The following is a 20,927-nucleotide window of genomic DNA, read 5'->3' on the forward strand; positions in this document are numbered from 1 at the left end:
TACGTAAAGTAATAGGGAATAAGCTCTTTTTTAAATACGGTGAGGGTGGAGGGAGGGATGCGAGAGCTGAAATTTGTCACCTAGAGTACTGAAACCATTTGCCCAGTTCTCCTTTATGGAAAAGCCCTACGGAGTCTGTTAACACCTTAGTGAGGGTTTTTGATGTGGCCTATAGGATCAAATGGAGAGCAGTCCCCCGGCTGGAGCATGCTTTAGGGATGCTCCAGCAATTCTAAAGGCAGGCTTTCTGTCAGCTGGCTCTGACAACTCCCACAGAGCCATTACTGACTTCATCCCTCCTAAATGCTGTTGGGAGTTTTCCACAAAGGATTAGGAGATGGAAGATAGTAACGGGCAATAGGTATTGGCGCTAACAATCTATAGTCCTATAAGAGAGAGAATATTTGACATCTTTATATTATTATGAAATGTTCGTTGCGTGGGGCTCAACAGGATAGGGCCTGACTTGCCCCTGCTTTGCACCTGGCATTGTTGTTTACAGCTTGGGCTTGTGATCCCCCAGGGGAAACAAGCCTTCTGAGCAAAGACACAAGGCCCTGCTGCACCAGAGAGCTCTCTCTAAATCCCACCCAGGTTGGCCCGGAGGGGCTGGAACCAGGGGTGCTGGGAGCTGCAGCACTCCTGGGCTTGAAGGGCTTGCATCTTATGCAATAATTTACAGTTTGATTTAGTGGCTCTCAGCAGTCCTGCTATCTGCACATGATTCCAGCCCCTGGCTGTGCTGTCCCCCCACCACTTTTTGATACAGCTGAAAGGTGACAACTAGCTAGGGGAACAAGGCAGGGTCCTCTTCGCAGCCCAGGGGAATGAGGCAGGGTCACTCTGCAGCCCAGGGGAATGAGGCAGGGACCTCTCTGCTGTCCCGGGCAGCGGGGGCGCTTTGGGAACGGGGTGCGGGCGCCGAGGCTGGAGGGGGGGGGTGCTCCTGACACACGCCCAGCTGTCGGCAGGACACAAAGCCGGTGGCTGGGCTCCCGCCTTGCAGCCAATGAGCGCGGGGCAAGCGGCGCGCAGCCCCGCCTCCGCCTCGCCTTGCCGCGATGGAGCGGCTGCTGCCGGGGATGGAGCGGGGCGCAGCGGCCGGGCGCGGAGCCAGCTTGCCGGTAGGAGCGCGGCGGCGCCGGGCGCGGGGCGCTTCCATGGAGCAGGCGAGGGCGGAGAAGACCCGCACGGCCCAAGGTAGCGCAAGAATCTCTTCCCCTCCCGGGGCCGGGCGCAGAGCCAGGCGGGGCCGCAGCGGGAGGGACCGCTCTGCACTTGGGGTGGCGGGGCGGCCGGGGGCCGGCGCTGCAGGGGCCGTCGGGCTAGTGTAGACGCCGGGGGGAGAAGCCCTTCGGGCGGGGGCAGTGCGGCGCTGAAAGCTCTTGAAACATAAGGGAAACCCCTCAGAGCCAGCACCTCTGGGCGGGGGCGGGCAGAGAGCAGGCTGGGGCGCCCTGTGCCGGAGTTTGGCTCCAGCTGAGCGGGCTGTGAGGAGGTTGAGTTTGTCCCGGGGGAGCTGGACACGAGAAATGCACCTATGCAGGGGTGGGGGAACAGAGCGCACAGCGGAGCGGGGAGAGGTGCTGAGAGCCATTGAACAGAACCGTGTAAAGCCTGCAGGGGAGGGAAAGCGCCGCAAGCCGGGCGAGCGGCTGCCCCTTGTTGCAGCCCCTGTGCCAGAGGAGGGATGGGGACTTCTCGGAGGGGTAGGGAGGTGATGGGAGCACCGAGAACTAGAGCGGGGAGGGGTAAGATCCAAGCACTTTTGGTCAGTCGGCTCAGCAGGGGCTGCCTGGCTCAATTCTAGGGGCTACACATACGGTGCACATGCAGTAGGTCTGCAGTGTGCAGAGGCAATAGAGAACATACACAACGCAGGCACAACAGGCGGCGGTCAGTGCAACTGACACGCATGGAAGTGCCACACGGCACCGGCAACACCCCATGCAAACTGCAGACCGGTTTGGCACACCCAGGGCACACCTGTTTGGCAGCACAATGCACAATGTAGTCACACTGTACAATACGGACTTCACACCCAGCACTGTGGACACACAAACAGCACAACTTAACCCGTGGGTTGCTCTGTGTGTTTTCTGCACAGTCCTGTGTTGAATCTTAACAGACACACAGCCGAACTCAGAGCCTACAGATTACAGCACACAGGGCTCAGGCACAAAGGGAGGCAGAGGTCACCGGAAAGCCAGGAGTCGCTCTTACCCAATACGAAACCATTAACTCTGTGCTGTCCAGCACAGAAACTTCAAGAAATGTGCGTTGCTTCCTACCAGTTACTCGGTGCGCGCTGTCAGAGCGCAGCTCGTTGTGTCGCGCCCAGCTCCTTCCTTGCCCTTGCTCTTGCACCTTGAACGTTTCTTTCGGGAAGCGCGTGGGGAACATCTCACTTGTGCAAGAGCCTCAAGGTCTAGTTTGGTTCAGTTAAAGTGCAGGGGAGTGATACATCCGGCTCTGCTAGGCTGGGAAGCTGTGAACTGCCTGGGAAGATAAGAGCTGGCGCTGCAATAAGGACTCTTCGCTTTGGTGTTCCCAACTCAGTGCAGCGCTCACGAAAAGGGCTAATCGCTTGCATAAGACATAAGTTGCTGTGGGAGAGCAGTGAGTAGGTGGGTAGTGTTAATGGAGAGAGAGAAGCACGCAGTGTGAAGGCGAAATTGATTGTGGCTTGTGTGGGTGTATAGAGCTGTGAGCCTCTGTAGATGTGAGTGCCTCTAGGTGTGTTTGTGTATGGGTGTGTTCATTGTGCGTGTGTGTGTGTGCATGGTGCTGGGATATCCTGTCTTCCAGCAGTGTCTGGTGTTCCCTGCAAGTTGAGCACTTAAGTGGCTGCCCAGGAGAGGTTCAGATGCTACCCAGCTGATTAGTAGCGCGCCCACAGCTGGCAGCCTGTGTTTCTATGGGTGGTGCACATCTGCGTGTGCCTTGGTGCACAGAACAAACTTCATTCTGCCCATGGATGCAAAAACTTAGGCATGACAATGGTGACGGGCATTATGCAGTGCATCATCGCAGTCTCTCGCAGCTCCCTAGCTGGTTAGAAGTTTGGAGGATGCCCACGGAGGCTGGCAGGAAATGTGTGCTGGGGTTTGCTTCCAGCGTTGGATGGGCTCACCACTTCACAGCGTGACTGGATTTTCCCTGCTCCGTTAGAACGTAATCTTGGTGGGGTGTCCTTGGAGCGTGTGCTTCTTTTACATATTCAGGTAAATTGGGTACATGTGTGAAGTTTATAACATATAAGAGGTAGGCCCACTGTGGGAAAGTTCTGTACAGGCTTCCTGTGTGCATAGCTCTGTCAGCACAGCTCCACCCTGACCTACAGAGTCTAAATCAGTGTTCCCTGTAAGCTGAGCACTTGGGTGGCCTCCCAGGAGATATTTGGATGCTGTCCAGCTGATTAGCAGAGTGCCCACAGTGCCCACAGCAGGCAGCATGTGAGTCTGTGGGGGGTGCAGATCCATATGTGCATATAACAAAATTTATTCTGCACATGGATGGAAAAATTAGAGGGAATGTTGGTCTGTGTCATTAGATCAGTGGATACTAACCCATGTCATGTGAGAATGGCATTTGCCTTCAGAACCTTCCCATAATACAACACTTTAGTCCTGAATCCCCTCACAGCTCTGCCCTGATGTCCCCTCCTCCTAAGTAGTCCTGCATCCCTGTTGACCAGAGAAGATCAACTGAGACTATTTATGAAGCTGAGACCAGCAAACTCATTGCCTTTGTGACCTAAGGCTTATTGAAACCCAGCTTGTATGGGGCGAAAAAGCAATGCCTGATCCCTTGTATTTGAGCAACCATACGTTTATCCCTCCCCTTAATGCCCATTGTTTAAATAGAGCCAGCGAGGTTGTTTTTCTGGCTGAGTGTTGTGGTGAGTAGGAGTGTGAGCAGATGTGATCTCGGTGGAGTGCACCACCTGGAACAAACATCCTAATGAGTCAGCACAGTCTGAATTCCTGATTCTGTCACTCCAGACCCTGATTAAATACGTCGCCAGAGAAGACCCTGCCAAGTTCTTAGTACATCCACCGCCTCATGCACACCCTTGTAATCACATCCACTCTCACCAGCACACCCAAACCTACATAGCCCCAGCTCAGAGCTTCTCTGTCTCACAGCCCTTTCTGACCTCATCCTAAAAGAGGCCATATTGAACATACACAAACACTGCCATTCAGACATCTGTCAATGCAGAATCACTGGTGCAATGAATTGTGAGTGCAAAAAAAAAAGCCACTGGTGCTATGCACAGTGGCTGCCAAAAATATCAGTGCCATTAATTGCATGGGCAAAAGTGCACCCCAAAACACGGGATTACCCCCCCCCCCCCGAAATCTGGCCTTTTTGTCTCACTCAGTTATACCCCCACGGTCTCTGTTACAATCACAGCCACAATTACATGCTGAGTACATGCCATACTGTACTGTACCCTTCATCCCTGTCAGTTCACTAGTGTTGGAGATACCCAGCTGTGTCTGTAGCAGACCCAATTCCCTATATGACACCCGCGCTTGGCACCACAGGCTGCTAAATTGGTCTTAATTCACTCTATTTCCACCCACTTCCTTAGTCATTCTTCACTGGCAGGCAGGGCTGGAGAGTTGTGGGAGGCAAATGAACATTAGTTTCTCACAGGAAAGGGGCAACTCAAACCCAGTGAAGCAGGTTAGGAATGTGGGGTGCAGAAAACCAGGGTTCCCTGAGCCCGGTCTCCAACTGGGAGAATGGGGACAAAGAGGGTACCCCAAAGCCAGTCTCATTGGAGGGGAGAAAAAGCAAAGATACTCCAACCTGGCACTCTGCTCCAGTGCTGGGGAGAATAAGCGTATGTCACAGTCGGTATCTTTGCTTGTGACTGTGTCAAGCCCTGGAGAACTGAGCTGCGCACTTGCTCGTTCAGCCATTCCCAGGTTCAAAGGCAAGTTGACTGCACAGGAATGGGGCCTTCCACTGAGTCCTCTCCCAGAATGGCTGTTTAACAGCTCCTATCAATGGCACTGAGCAGAAGCTGCTTCTGCCACACCCCCACCTGTGGCAGGAGAGCTCGGAGGGGGCATCTGCCAATAGGCAGGGACTGTCCAGACTGATCTTGAACAGAGGCCAGCTGATGTCCAGGAGGAGACGTGTTTGGTTTTTTTAGAAGCAGTGGGAGGGGAGGGAGCAGGATGCTTTATACAGGCTGGCCCAGGAGGGTTCTTATTCACTGCCTAGAATCAGGGGTGCAAGGAGCAAACATGACCCAGGGTGAACTCTCCCTCAAGGGCCTGTCAGCCATCTTGGTTACAGCTCCTCAGCTCTCTCAGCAACATTTCTGAGAGACAGAGCCTGAACCACAGCCCTCTGACCAGCTCACACTTCCGAGTGGTTGCAGTCCAAGCCAGGGGTCACCTCCAAATCCCTGGGCTTGCCCCAGTGACTCTCACACGGGATTTGGCAAGCTCCAGGCTCTGCTCAGGTGGAAATGAGACAAACTGATACTCTGAAAGAGGTTGGGAAGTGGGCGGATGTGCCCAGGACATGAGGTAGATAGCCTGAGGGAAGGAGAGCAGAGACAGAGCCAGGGTGAGGTGAAGAGAACAGAGAAGGAGCTTGGAGTGAGTTGAGGAAAAAGAGAAGTGCAGCTTTGGATGTGTGCATGTGGGGGAAGGTGACTAGGGATGCAGCAAAAGATGGATGGTCCCCACAAAAGGGTGTTAGATGCACTGGAGCGAGGGAAGAAGGGGACGAGATGCCTGCATGCCAGAAATCAAATAGGTGAAGTCAAGGGGAGAAATGTAGCCATGGCAACAGGGGCAGGAGGGCTTCCCACCCCAGGTATGAGCTTGGGCAGCTAACCCCTCCTGCCACTGGGAAGAGACTGCGAGGTCCAGCACACTAGCTGGAGAAGCAGGAGCAGAGGTGTCTCCCCTCAGGTGGGAAACTGCCCCTTCCCACTCCACCGTAGCTGCATTCTAAGGTAAGGACTGCAGTTCCAGCTCTGACGGAGGGCACTGGCTCCAAAACTGACAGCAAAGTGACGGAACTGCTCAAGAGCCTGCTAGCTAACCAGCCCAAAGGAGCAGCCATAGTGGCTACAGGCACTTCTAGGCCACAACAGACTGTGATGCAGTCCCAAGCGGCAGCAGCTGCAGGGGCAGAACAGCAGAGTCACTCAGCTTCTGGCATGGAGGGGCTGCTGGCTGGGGCAGGGATGCAAAGCAGCAAAACCATTCGAAAGTGGGATCCATTCCAGGCACCCTCCTGTTCATTGTACAAACCTTGTCTTGCCCTCAGGTTGCCCAGGGGAGGTGTGTTCAGATGCTTTGGTGAAGAGAGAAAGATGGGGAGAGGCACATGGTTGGGTGGACGGATGGATAGGAAAGGGCACCAGGACTGGGAAAACTGAGGGAGGCCATGGACTGGCCATCAGAAAGAAGTGGAAAGTTTTGGGATGCCACCATAGTGCCAGTCAGCCTGTGGCTGTTAGATGATTAAACGCTGCTGGGAATATTTCTCTGCCCCATGTGAGACACCATGTGCTGTGGCAGTAACCCTGAAACATCCCGGCAGGTGTAGCAGTGATTGTGCAGAGGGGCAGCTGAACTTGAGTCATTGCATCATAACACTAGCTGCCAGGATGACTGCTGTTCTATTGTCCCAGGACTCCACTGGCTGCTGGGCTCAAGCAGATTGAGCTAATTAACCCCAGATTGTTAGATTCCCTTCTTCCTTGGAGACCCTTTTCTCATCCTGTGAGTGAGTGGTACAGGTTGACATGGGGTTATGCTCTTAAAGGAGGCATTAGAGGCATGCAGAGAAGTACAATTCACCAGGCACTAACCCCATAAGAACTCCATGCACCCTGTGTACATTCACAGCTGTCTGTGCAATGGAGGATAAGATGATTTGAGTGCTGGCATGGCTGGCACTCAAATAGGCCTACCTAAGGAGGACAAGATTCCCAACAGCCTACCTGGCAAGAAGACATGCAGACTGTCCATGGAAAGGTGCCTGGCAGGTTTTTCACCAAAAATTAATCAAACCAAAGATGTTTCTGCAAACCATTTCAGGTTCAACATGGCACAAAATATGTTTCCAACCAGATCTAGCTGGACTTAATAGGACCCGAGGACTTCTGTGTAGCTGAGAATTTAGCAGTGATGGGAAAGCTGAGTATTTCTTCTTGCTGCCTGATTGTTTACTTTCCCGCCTGTCTCTGTATTCCTTTCTGCTATGTCATGTGTTTCTCCTGGTTAGATGGTTGGTTGGAAGGCCTTAGAAGTCACCAGCTACCTGATGTATTTGACATTGCATGTTTGTCTTACTGCTCTGCAGTTTGTCTTTATGGTTTTCCCTGGGAGAATCTTTTTAGGTGCACAAACAGTAAGAAGAAGAAGAAGAAAAAAAAAGGTCTCTGAAATCACGGATAAGCCGTGACAGAAGCCGGGCCCTGCGAGGACAATCAAAGCATAGAGCCAATGGTCCAGTTGCCTCATGGGTCTTTGAGGCTCTCATCTCAAGAGATACTGGTTGCAAAGAAGTAGTGACCATGATCTAAAAGTAGGGGTGGTGTTGGGGGCTGATTAGTAATGGCTGGAACCTGAGAAGGTTTGGAAAGACTGTCAGTATGTGCCTCCTAACCAGCTCTGAACATTTGCTATTATATTATTTGTATGGCTGTAGCACCTACAGACCGCATCATGGTACAGGGCAGCATGAAAAGGCTACCGTATTGTCACCATTTTGCTCCCCATCACCACAAAGGCTGGACACACCAGGGACACAACTAGGAGCCTCCTGCTGCAAAAGCACAGCCCGCTCCCGCTCGAGCTAAAAGAGAATCTCTGTTAGCTTTGTTTGCGGCATAAACCCTGTGACAAAAGGTCTGATTCCATGCAGCAGAGGGCAGCAATGCTCCCATGCACAAGCAAGTTCCTTATGATAATATTATTGTTATTTTTTGTATTACAGAGGCTCTTCTTCTGAGCCTATTGCTTTGTGGGAGGCAAGCATTTTTCTGCCTTAGGGTGCTAGCTCTGGCCAGGTGTGAGACAGAGCTTCCAGCTGGATTCTTGCCTACATCCTGCTTTAAGAGAAAGGGAATCTCATTTTACCTTGCCATGTAATAATGTGAGCCCCTTTGCCATCAGTGGAATTTTCTAAGGGGAGTTTATTGAGGATTCACATATGCGAGAGGGATGAATTTGGCCAGTTGCCATATTGCATAAACAAAGAAAACTATGTCACAGATTCTAATTCAGCATGCAAATTGCAAGGAGCATTTCAATCTTTAATTGACATTTAATAAGCCATCAGTTGCAGCAGCAGCAAAGACTGCTACTGTACCAGCAGACATGCCTGTGTGAAATGTTAAGCTCCTGTATATTTTTCTTAAAAAACAATTAAATGATATCTCTGCATGCGGGTTAGCAACAATCTCGTTTAAAAGTTAATTGAATATTCCTTGCAAGTTGGAAGTACGTTTCTTCTTTGATGTCAGCGCCTCCTTCGGCAGCCAGGAATTAAAGGGGCGGATTTCACAATGGGCCAAGCTTCCATAGACAGAAGGAGAAAAATGCAAAAAGGGAACTGGATTTGCTACACATTTCCCGCAACTGCTGCTGCACCTAAGATGGGTTGAATAGCACAGGAGTGAGAGGGTGCAATGCACACTTGAGAACACTAGGAGCAGAGCCATCCTCATCCATACACAGATGCGCAGGGCACCTGAAAATTCGGGGCACCAATGGATTTTCATGTCCACCCTGTTCTTCTTGTTTCTTGTTCTGTGGCTCTGCTTTCTCTGCCAAATGCCTCCCAGACCTGTTAGCAGAACACTGAACCTGTGAAAAAGTCATTCAAGTGGTAATGAAGCCATTTAACAGGCAATTGCCAACTGTGGGTCTATACTGTCAGTTTATGAATTTTCTGTGCTGGTCTACAGGACCTTAGTTTAAAATTTGCTTTAAAATATTTCATTAGTGTGTTGCTGAAGATTATAAAATCACACCTGAAAACAATCACAACCCACTCCTACCCCATCATGCATAGAAGCACCAGTTTAATAGTACTCCCTCAGGCCCCACAAGTGCTAAGGATGGTCCAGATTAGTAGGACGGGGAGAGAGAAAGAGAACGAAGGATGGTGTTAGCCTTCATGTGTTAGTGCATATCCAGCTCTGCTCTGCAGACTGCTCCTCTGCTGCTATTTCAACCACAGTAGAATCACCTTTACCCAATAGTGTAGGACATGAACACAACCAAGGGTTTGGCTGAAGAGCAAGAGAGGAATAGGAAGTATCGTTATTTCAGATGGAAAAGTTGCTTTTCCTTATTCTGCTTATGATGCTTAGATGCTGTAGCTATGCTGGACCTTCCATAGTAGGTACATAAACTCTATGTATGCATTGCTGGCAGTCTTGGATTTGATCAGTGAGACACCGAGGCAGAAGTCTTTATGCGAAGTAAGAAAAGTCTGACTTCAGCACATAAAGGCTTATACACTGAAATCTGTAGCAGCTGATACTAAATTGCCCTGTGCATAGATTAAAATGAGTAACCCCAGGAGACATGTCCTTGTTTCAGATAACAGAATATAGGGCGCTGTTTACATAAGAAAGGTTTGCCTGCTGCTTTTGGTTTTGAATAAACCAAAACTCTCAGTCAAGGGGAGTTCCAGCCCTTAACCATTGGAACTCCCAGGAGGGCTGAGTGCAAAAGTGCAAAAAGTGTCCTGTAGTGGCTGGATCACGAGAGTTTAGCAGCCTCTTACTGCTGCCAGCAAAGGGAGCTATTGCTCGGGTGATGAAGGTCTTTGGTGCAGTACTGTAGGTCTTTGTTTTCCAACCCAGGCAATGACCCTGGTGGGTGTTGTGTGATGGCTAACAAATTGGGGGTTGGATACTGACCTCTAGAACTAAAACAATGATGCGCCTTGAGTTGAAGAGCTGTGACTACATACCTAGGGCAGCAATAACCCATTTCCTTTACGGATCAGCACAGGGCGGGGGGCGGCATAGCAGCATCTGTAGGTTAGAATTACTTGTGTAGCCTGTGAGACTCATGCAGCTCTGTAGGTAACCAGCAAAGGGAGTAAAACCTGATTTTCTTCTGTCAGAGGGTGGAATGTTGTTTGAAGAAATGGGTGCAGGTTTGAGGTTCTACCTAGGGGGATGCTCATGCAGTCACTATAAAACTATGGGGGCACGAATGACTGGACTGCCCCAGAAGAAGATGTACATAAGTCCCAGTTCTTCTTCCACAGTGTAGGGGGAAATATGTGTAGAGCTAAGAAGAGGGAATGCTTGGCCCAAGCTGACCTTGAAATGGGAGCTTAAGGAATGAACCTAGAGGTCTTGGGCTCCTTATTCTTCCAGGAAAGGTCACTTGATGGAAGTCTGTTGAGATTAGGGCAAAAAGGGAGGAAGCAGTGAGCGACACTGGCAGAACAAGGGTGCCTCCCGGAATGGTAATGTAGCAATTGAGCTAAGTGAGTTGTGCAGGGGAATACAAGAGCAGCAATGAAGGGAGGTGAAAGCTCAAGGAGATGGGACACACACATTTATGTTGCCTGCAGGAGAGAAGCCTTCAGAGCAATTCTCTCTGCTACTTTCCCTTGGAGGGATTTCAGCTGGACCGTGACAGTCAGAAACTCTCCATAACCCTACATCCTTGCTGGCTCTCATAGGAGCTGGTTTCTTAATCACACATTCAGTTTCCAAGCTCAGATCTGGGATCCTCTCTCTCTCTCACACACACTTCCCAATTGTAATGGTATCTGCATCCGTAAAATTAAGGTAATTCTGAGGTTAAATTCTTCCTGGGGGGAGGGGAGGAAAGTCCCAGGACCCACTTGTGGGACCTACTCACACTAGTTCATACATCAGCAAACAATTAACTCAAGGCGAAAAAGCTCTACTGCGGGCAAACCCAGGGGCGCTGATTCCAGTGGGCATAAGATAGGAGGAGTGGGAATTGGCATCTCCCTGGTGCTGTGCTGACCTGCGTATGTATCAGAAGCTCCACTCCATATGAGACTGATGAAGGCCTGTTCCCCGTTAGTTACCAATTTCCCGTTATTAGGTCAAAAGAAGGAGAAAAGAGAAGAGAAGGTTGTAATCAGGACCCCATCTCCATGGCAACCTGCAGCTCAACTTTTAACTTTTTTGCTATCCTTGGAAAGGCAAATAGTCCCTGTATATTTGCAGGGTTTATTCACAGCTCTAACAACCAGGAGAGGCACTTCCTAGCACTCGGGGAATGAAGGGCCTGAGGCTGACGCCTTTCACTACAGGTCCATTATTGCAGATTTAATTGTAGGTAGCAGGGCTAGGGAGAAATGTGTTGTTTTCCTAGGCCTTGATGTATTGTGGTTATGACGGAAATTTGGGAGTCAAGATACCTGGCTTTGGGCAAGCTGGCTGCCCACCCTACTCTGCCCCTATTGTGCGTGTCTCCTAACATTTCCTGCCAACTGTAGCAATAGCAGGAGCCCTTGCGTACATCATCATGACAGTGATGTGGTACCATCACCTGCTGATACAATGCCCTTGTTATACTGCCAGACCCAGTATATTCAGGCCTTTTGGACTGTTGTCTTACAAGCTGCTGGAGCTTATGTGGGGAAAACCAAAGCCACGCTTCTGGGCATTAGCTGATCGCCCTTCAGGGGTGGGAAACGTATTTGCAACCCTTCCTGCCTAGGCGGCAGTTGCCCAGATGGTGTGCAGGAATGGGGTCTCCCCCTTTTCTGGTGTATTAGAGTGGGTCTTGGAAGGGCCACAAGGAAGAGTGATTTTAGTGGCATTTCTGGTGGGATCAGGATGTGGAAAGTATCTAGAGACCCATCTGGGAACTGTCTCCACGTGATTTTCAACTTGAGCGAGGTCTGGGCAGTTCAGCTAAGAAGCCAGGCTCTGAGACCTTCACTTTTCTCCCTTAGCTGTTGTTAATTCTTTGTATTCTGGTGGTGCCTAAGCACCCTACTCAAAGACAAGGGCCCTGCAGTGCACTGCACAAGCACAGAACAGAGACAGTCTTTTCCCTGCTGCCCAAGCACACCTCAGAGGTAACCCAGCAGAGCACCCTGCAGAGAGGTCCAAGAGGTTGGTTAGTGCCTGGGTCAAGGCAGACCCTTTTGACCATCTTTTTTTTTTTTTTTTGGGGGGGGGGTGTTCCTTCCTTCTGCCGCATCTTGGCAGATCCTGTTTTATTAATTCAGAAATAGATGAGTGAAAAGGGCCTTTCGGATCTGAAGTGAAAGCTGCATTCGGCATTCAGCTGTCACCCACCTCGGCATCAGCTGTCAGCCTCACACTGTTCCAGGGCCCAAAAATAACCTGCAAGGTCCCATTCACCCTCCTCCAGGAGAGAGAACAATCGCTTTGCATCTGTTCGGCTGGGAGGAGGCACTCCCAGGCTATGTCTCTGCCATGGGTAGTATGGCGGTAGAGCAGCAGTACCATGTCTGCGCTGTTACAGCACTGTAATACAGCTGTTTTCTGTGCTGATGGAAAGGGTTTTTATTTTCCCCACCACTTGAGCAGCGGTAGCTAGGTGGATAGAGAAATTCTTCCATCTACCTCGTCACGTCTGCACCGGGGGTTCGGCAGGCTTTGATGTGGTACTTGGGAGCGTACCCTTTTGACACCTCTGAGCTTTCTAGTTAGGTTAATCTAAACTGTTCAGTGTAGACCAAGCCCCAGGAAGTAGGGTGACCAGATCACAACAGTAAGATATTGGGGTGCTGTTGGATCCACCCATGTTTGACCCCTCCTGCACATGCACACACTCACTCCCAGCCCGCCTGTGTCCCCACTGTGTCTCTAGTTCTGCCTTCTCCCTGAGGGGCCCCACCACTGTGTTCCTCCTCCCCTCCCCTCTTCCCCCTGCCTGCCTGTGTCGTTGGCTAGCTGTGTAGTCCTCCATCCACTTCTCACTTCCTCACACCCCACAGCCCTCCCCAGCCGTCCTTCCCATACCTGCCACTGGCTCACAACTGGCCTCCTCACCTGAATATTAGGACAAATACTCTCGCGATCATATGTTGGTCGGGACGTGGGAAAAAGGGTTGAATATTGGGCCAGTCCCAATTTTATCAAGACACCTGGTCACCCTACCAGGTAAGGTGGTGGGTGTGACTGTCAGTCAACAGGCTTCCTTATCTCTCATTAATCCTTCCTGAACCATTGTCTGCTGCCAACACCCCCAAGAGCTATTCCTTGCTAGGGATTCTTTGTCACCATGTGGCCGGAACACCTCGTACTGGGATGTGAGGAGCTATACAGCTATCTCTATCAAGGAACTTGTAATGGAAAGAGAAGGGAATTTATACAGCTCATTGAGGTTAGGTCCATCCATGTCTATTAGCCAGGGTGGGTAGGAATGGTGTCCCTGGCCTCTGTTCATCAGAGGCTGGAAATGGATAACAGGAGAGGGATCACTTGATGGTCACCTGTTCGGTTCACTCCCTCTGGGGCATCTGCTATTGGCCACTGTTGGAAGACAGGAGACTGGGCTAGCTGGACTTTTGGTCTAGCCCAGTACAGCCGTTCTTGTGTTCTCACAGATCAGGGAGGTTGTCATTTGATGGTTTAGAATCCTGCGCATATGGTGCTGGAAGGATCAGCGTCCTAGTCCCAGCTTCCTGCTGTTGCTTAATAAATTGGCGTCTCTATCAGCAGAGCATGAATTTCTTACCAACAGAGAGCTGTGAATAGCCTCTGACTTTAGTAGACATGGCTGTGGGGGGTGGGCTCTCTGTGTCTTGCAGGCATCAACCCTGAGTCTCCAAAGATTCAGCAAACTCATACGAGAGAAAAGAGGAGACCAGGAGATTCAGAGCTGAGTTTCCAATTAGCGATGTTTTCATTGCGGCATTACTCGCTCATTAGTGGGAAAAGCCAGATGCTCTTAGGAATGAAACAAACGAAAAAGCTCTCTCCACCCTGGGAATATTGAGCTGTGGCTCCTGCACGTTTTCTTTGTGCCAAGAGCCTGACTGAGGCGGCACGTGTGCGCACGCTGCTCGGGTGTTAAATCACTGACGCCATTCGGAAATTCATGTGGCAAAATAAGGCTGGGAATAGATTGGATTCTTGGGGCCTTTTGTTTTTCTGGCTCTGTCCTTTTTTGCTTTATGCAGATGTTATTTCTTGGGGAGGCACTGTTTTTCTGGCTGGCTGTACAGCACCTAGCACAGTGGGGCTCCAATCTCCGAATGGACAGAGCCTCCGGGTGCTAGTGCAGTACAGATAATAACTACACAATGTAAGAAAGAGCTAATAGATAAATGACATTTGGGCAAAATGTAGTAGCATTGGCAGTGACCCCTCGCCTAGACTGCTGCTGCTGATTTTGGTGTCATGAGGCATAGTAAGAAAGGAATTACCAGGTCACCTCACACCCACTGGCTAGCTCCTTCAGCCTCCTGGCTCTTAAAGCACCAACTTCTTCAGAGGGAGGTGTAACAACCACGCAGTAGCAGATGTGAGGCCGTCTGCCCCCCTGCATGGGCCTTGTCCTTCTCTCTAATAGAGTGGCTTAAACCTCAAAGGCCAAGGTTTTGTATCTTTTCATGATTCATGGGGACATAGGCAAGGCACGGGGGGCACAGGGATCACATGCACCCCTAGCATCAGCCCCTGCCCCTGCACTCACCATCAGCACCACCCTGCTTCCATTGAGTATGTGGCAGTCACCCCCCTGCCCTGGAGTGGTGCAGCCCGAGAGCAACATCAGCTTCTTAGCTTGCGATACTCTCAGGCTATGCCACTCCAGGGGCTGGGGAGTGGGTGGTGGGGCTGGGACTGCCCCACACCCACCAGGAGCAGCATGGTACTTCCACAGGAAGAGGCAGACGTGTGGAGCTGGGGCAGGGAGAGGGCAGGGCAAGGGCAGAGCAAAGGTGACAGGTGGAAGAGCGTGGGCAGTGCAGAGGTGGGGAGGGGCAGGGGCATGTGGCCAGTGTTCCCCCCCACCCCCCGGAATCCACACACCATTCACCTCTGCATGGGGATGGCTGAAAACTACCTGGATGCCTAGCTTGCCTCAGTTCATGTAATGGCCTTCTGTACAGTCCACTAACGCCATCAGGGAGCCCAGAACTGGATTGTGGCAGGGCTGGAAGTCAGGACCCAGGGACTTAGGCAGAGTTGTCTGAGGTCCCAAAACTTGGGGCAGGGGACAGGATGGAGGGACATTGGCAAAGCTGTGTTGAGTGGCTGAGCTGTGTGCAGGGGCAGGGGATTAGAATAGAAGGTATGGCTGAAGGCAAGGACCGGAATGCAGAACTCGGCCCGTGTTTCAGTATAAGTTTATTTCCCTCTGGAATATGCCATGACCCCTCTGTCGCCCATGTTCATTGACATTGAAAACAAGGTGTATTTCTGCTGGGAGGGAAGAGTGGAACAGTAACCTCTCATTCCTTTGTGTGCACCTCTGTAACAACACCGCAGCTGTGTGGGAGAAAGCCAGGTAGGATCCTGTGCTCTGCTTTTCAAGGAGGGTAGAAATCATTTCTTTTTGCTTTTGCAAATGAAGGCTTTGCTTTGCACGTGGGATGTTTTCCATTCAGAGGGAGCCTGGATGCCATACAGAGCAGGCACAGCATGCTCAGGCTGGAAATGTTTGCTGTTCCAGCCCAGCCACATGCAGGAAATGGCCTGGCTTTAATGACCCTGCCCCACTTTTAACCACTGGCCAGGGAGGAGAGATGGGGTGCAGGGAGCTGAGCACATTAGGCAACTGCTGTTTTGTCACCTATCCTTGCATTGTTCAGCACATCTTGCTGGGCAATCAAAGCCTTCCAGGCTTGCTGAGTTCCACTAAAAGCCAAAATCCTGCTTGCTCCATATGGATTTGTGTGCCATCACATGGCTCAGGCTAGGTCTACGCTGCAGGGTTTTTCAGAAGTAACTTAATTCACTATTCTAAAGTCTAAAGAAGTTATTTCTGAAAAGAGCGTTCACACTGCAAGAGCATTTGGAAATGGAGCGTTCACACTAGAGAGCCCGATTTTGGAATAAGAGCACTGATGGGATGCCTCCCTGGAGGACAATTAAATCTCAGTTACCTCTGCTTAGTACATACTGAGCCAATTTCAAAACTGAAAAGTGGGACTCAGTGAAAGCCATTCATTTTAGTGGAGTTACTGTTTTGAGTTAAACGCCCTCTTATTCCAGAGTAACAAGCTTTGCAGTGTGGACACAAGGGGCTTTTTTCTGGTGGGGAGGGGGGTTTTCTACAAAAAAACAAACCTAACCAACCAAACAAACAAACAAATAAACAAACAAATCCCAGCGTAGACAAGCCCTCAGAGACAGTCTTAGCCACAGAGCTGTCCCATCTGTAGGATAGTTCAGGGTGGCCACCCTGGGGAACTTCTTGCCAGAGGATGTTGAGAAGGCCAAATCTTAAACAAGGTTCAAAAAAGATCTAGATAAATTCATGGAGAATAGGTCCACCAATGGCTGGCAGGGATGGTGGCCCTAGCCAGTTTGTCAGAAGCTGGGAATAGGTGACAGATGATGGACCACTTGATGATTACCTGTTCTTTTCATTTCTTCTGAAGCACCGGGCTTTGGCCACTGCTGGAGAACAGGACTCTGGGTTAGACGGACCTTTGGCCTGACACATTATGGCTGCTCTTATGTTCAGTGTACTTATATGTGTGTGACTGAGATCAAAGGTTCAGATTACTCGAGTGTTAGCAACCTGGCCAGGGGACCAGAAATGGGGCCGAGTTGATAGGTACTGGGGAGCAGGTTGGTTTTCAGTAGAGCACCTCACCCTCAGCAGGAGTCTCTGTGTGAGACCCTTTCAGCTCCCAAGTGAAGCATGGAGAGAGCAACGCTTCAGCGGTTAGTGCAGGGACAATTTGTTAACCTTGAGGGGGATGAGGGACTGCTCTGGAGCTCATTAATCTTAGCAGGGACAGCTCAGCCACAGATTCCCCAAAGATAATCCTTCCTTGTTTGTCACTATCCAACTTGGTAATTTTGTCTAGCTCATGAATTGCCTGGGGGCTTTACTAGCCTGGAGTGCCTTGCAGCCCACCTGTGCTAAGATCAACTCCCGCTGCTGTAATGAGGGCATTTTAGCCACCAATTCTCACTGTTCCTTGTTTATTTCACTTCTAGGGCCCTTGCTACTGCCAGGAGAAAAGAAGAATAAATGACATTTCAAAAGTATATCTGCTGATGTTTATCGATAGGAAAGATCCACACAGTTTCACAGGGATTAAAGCACTAGGGGCTGTATGGAAATGCAGTGGGGTTCTTTAGAAATTACTCTGTACATCCATTGGGCTGATCCTCCACTGACATAGGCTGGCATTACTCCACTGAAGTCAGCCACACTACTCTGACTTAGAGGAGCTGAGAACCTTGCCTGTAGACTATTTTACAGACTTTCTTGAGGATTGCTGGCTATTCCAGAGCAGGGACAGACTCTGCTGTTGAGTTCCATAGAGTGGGTTGGGGGCTTAAAGCCAGGCACAGCAGATGCAGGTGCTGAGTTAGTTTCCTCTTCAAATTGCTCTGCCAATGTGCCTCATTTCTGACTTGCAACCATCCCTGTCCTCTAGTCCTGGGGTCTGTTTTCCAAGTCCTAGACTCTCCATGTCCACTTTTGCAATCCCCCATCTGCAGGGCCCTGTCTGTTCCCATCTTGGGATCCCCACACAGCTGTCCCACTGAAATCACCTTCTCCAGTAAGTAACCCCTTCTCTGTGGAGATTTTCCATCCCCATCCAGTGCAGAAATCCCCACCATCATCACCAGCCATAATCTCCTCCTTGTTACTTCTGAGGTTAGACAGCACAGAATCTTGCAGATCCAAGGTGAAGGTCTAGTTCATGGGCCTTCTGCCAGTAACCAGATGACACTGAATATGAGTGTTGCAGGGAGGGGGCACCCCAACCTAGCAAGCCCACCAGTGGCTGTGCACAAGCAAACTAGTTCAAGGGTCCAGCTGCGTGGATCTAGTTGCAGGATCAGGAACCATGCAAGGATCTGCATCCTGAGCACCTTGACATGCATGATGACAGTGAGATTTTTGAAAGGAGCCTTAGGAGCAGTGTTCCGTGCAAGCTGAGCACTTGGGCGGCTGCCCAGGGGAGAGTCAGGTGCTGCCCAGCTGATTAGCAGAGCGCCCACAGCAGGTGTTTGTATTGATGGGGTACACCTGCACAAGCCTTGATGCACAGAACAATATTTATTCCACAGAGAGATGGAAAAAAATTAAAGAGGACCCTGCTTGAGAGTTATATGTCTGGCTCTTGTCAGGCCCCTTGAAAATCTGACCCTGAACTCAGTGCTGCTTGCTACCCCTTGCAATCTGGGGGGTCGAGCATGGCCAGCAGCTTCTTTGTGCTAGCATGGCCTGCTGTCTGCCTGGCACAATGAAACAGTGCCCGCTGTCAGATTTTGTACAGATTCTTTGTCATCCTTCATTTCTGGCCCATTTGTCTTTTGTGGGCAAATGCGCCTTTCTTGGCCGGGAAGGCACCAGAGTCTCTCAAGCACACGTATGGCCTCAGCTGCCCAGGATCACTGCAGAGATGCTGTGACAGACTTGGGCTGCCCTGGCACCAAGCCCACTGAGCTCAGTGCCAAGCCTGCTGCCAGTTTCGATAATAAGCAACAGTCCGGGGGTGTGAATTCTCCTGGTGTTCATTGAAACAACATCAAGTGTGATGGACTCCCAGGCTATTAGAGTGGATGTAACATGTAATTCAGGCTGGTTATTCTTCATCTGAAGTGTCCCCCTTCACTAATGGCAAATCAGGATGGAACACATGTGCACGCTTTGGGACTCAATGCACTCACGGCCTGTGATCAAAATGATCCCAATGAATGTCACCGAATGAATGGGGACAATGAATTAGAGTGAATGAATGACTTGTAATGGGGCCCTTCACTGGCGCGGAACGACTATTGAACGCCAAAAGGATGGCGCCTGCAAAGGCGGTGTTTGAATTCATTCCCATTAGCACAATTAGGGGGAAGATTACAGGGGGCAGACAAGGGTCGGCAGCGCTGATGGGGCACTCAAAATGCTATTGCTGCCACTTCTGCAGAGGGCTGAAATTAGTGGGCTTCTAAGAACCTGACTCCATCTGGGGAAGAGGAAGAGGAGCTCACCAGCTAGCGCTCCCTGAGACATCTAGGGAAACCAGCAGTAAAATTACAGGACGCAAATAAAAACACTATCTGCACACAGATGGCCAAGGCTAGCTCAGCATTCTCTGTAAGCTGAGCACTTGGGCAGCTGCCGAGATGAGATTCAGGTGCTACCCAGCTGATTAGCAGAGTGCCCACTGCTGGCAGCATTGTTTCTACTGGTGGTGCATGTCCATGCGTGCATATAACAAAATTTATTCCACACATGGAAAAAATTAGAGGTAGTTCTGGGATAGACTCTCAGCTGGTATGCATCAGCATAGCTCTGCAGGGGTCAGTTCAAGGCACTAACATTTGCAATTTGACCTGTACCAAAAATCAGAGGCAGACATGAAACCTAGATCCTGATTTGGCTTCCAAATCCCACCCTAGAGCTGTGTCTACATGTGCATGCTACTTCGAAGTAGCGGCACTAACTTCGAAATAGCGCCCGTCGTGGCTACACGCGTCGGGTGCTATTTCGAAGTTAACTTCGACGTTAGGTGGCGAGACGTCGAAGTCGCTAACCTCATGAGGGGATCGGAATAGCGCCCTACTTCGACGTTCAACGTCAAAGTAGGGAACGTGTAGACGATCCGCGTCCCGCAACGTCGAAATTGTGGGGTCCTCCATGGCATCCATCAGCTGGGGGGTTGAGAGACGCTGTCTCTCCAGCCCGTGCGGGGCTCTATGGTCACCGTGTGCAGCAGCCCTTAGCCCAGGGCTTCTGGCTGCTGCTGCTGCAGCGGGGGATTCATGCTGCATGCACAGGGTCTGCAACTCGTTGTCGGCTCTGTGGATCTTGTGGTGTTTAGTGCAAGTGTGTCTGGGAGGGGCCCTTTAAGGGAGCAGCTGGCTGTTGAGTCCGCCGTGTGACCCTGTCTGCAGCTGTGCCTGGCACTCTTATTTCGATGTGTGCTACTGTGGCGTGTAGACGTTCCCTCGCTGCGCCTATTTCGATGTGGTGCTGCGCAATGTCGATGTTGAACATCGACGTTGCCAGCCCTGGAGGACGTGTAGACGTTATTCATCGAAATAGCCTATTTCGATGTCGCCACATCGAAATAGGCTACTTCGATGTAGGCTTCACGTGTAGACGTAGCCTAGAAGAAACATTTGGGATTGGTCAGTTTCAGGGTTTTGGTTCAGTCCAACCTGGAACTGTGTGTCAGATGCACTGGCTGGCAAGCTTGTCCTGTTCACTACAACAGCCATGGGTCAGATTCTCAAAGCAGCGCTCAGTGCCCAGCATGTTACCTTTGGGATCAACAGCTGGAACTTGAGGAGTGTCTCCTGGAGGGAGAGCGCACAAAAGAACCGAGTCTGTGAGCGCCTGTCTTGTGTGCAGTGCCTGGACCTCTAAATGGAATCTTTAGCTGTTTCTGCAATAACAATTAGTGGCCAATAATGAATGAGAGAAAGCAGAGAGAGAGAACAGAGGAGAGGAGGGAACACTTCCCTGCCCAGAAGATGACAGTGATATAAACACGGAGAGGAAGATCTGGAAAGAAGCTCTCTCCTTGGACCAGCTTGTAAACAGCCTCAGAAGGAGTGTGTGAATATTAGCAAGGAAGAGGTGACAAGCTGGATCCACAAATGGCTTCAAAGCAAGTACACTTCCAGGAGCAGTGATAAGACTGAATTCCTTTTTTCCTCCCTCCGGGTGGCAGGGTTGACTTGTCTAGATTTTGGAAAGGAATGTGGGATGTGATTTATTTTCCTTTCTTTTTCTGCAGAGGCAGCAGTTGCTCTGTTCCTG

The 20,927-nt window shown here is 50.6% G+C and overlaps 1 protein-coding gene across 1 annotated transcript in view; it reads left to right on the forward strand.

Annotated features, from left to right (window-relative positions):
• The first annotated feature begins 1,150 nt into the window (after positions 1-1,150).
• Positions 1,151-20,927, forward strand: part of LZTS1 (leucine zipper tumor suppressor 1) — a 41,732-nt gene continuing 21,955 nt past the window's right edge. The window contains exon 1 of the mRNA XM_074981827.1: positions 1,151-1,200. The gene's annotated coding sequence lies outside the window, so the exon portion shown is untranslated. The remainder of the gene's footprint in view (positions 1,201-20,927) is intronic.

The sequence above is a fragment of the Carettochelys insculpta genome, chromosome 31 (genome assembly GCF_033958435.1).
Source record: "Carettochelys insculpta isolate YL-2023 chromosome 31, ASM3395843v1, whole genome shotgun sequence".
NCBI classification, from domain to species: Eukaryota; Metazoa; Chordata; order Testudines; family Carettochelyidae; genus Carettochelys; species Carettochelys insculpta.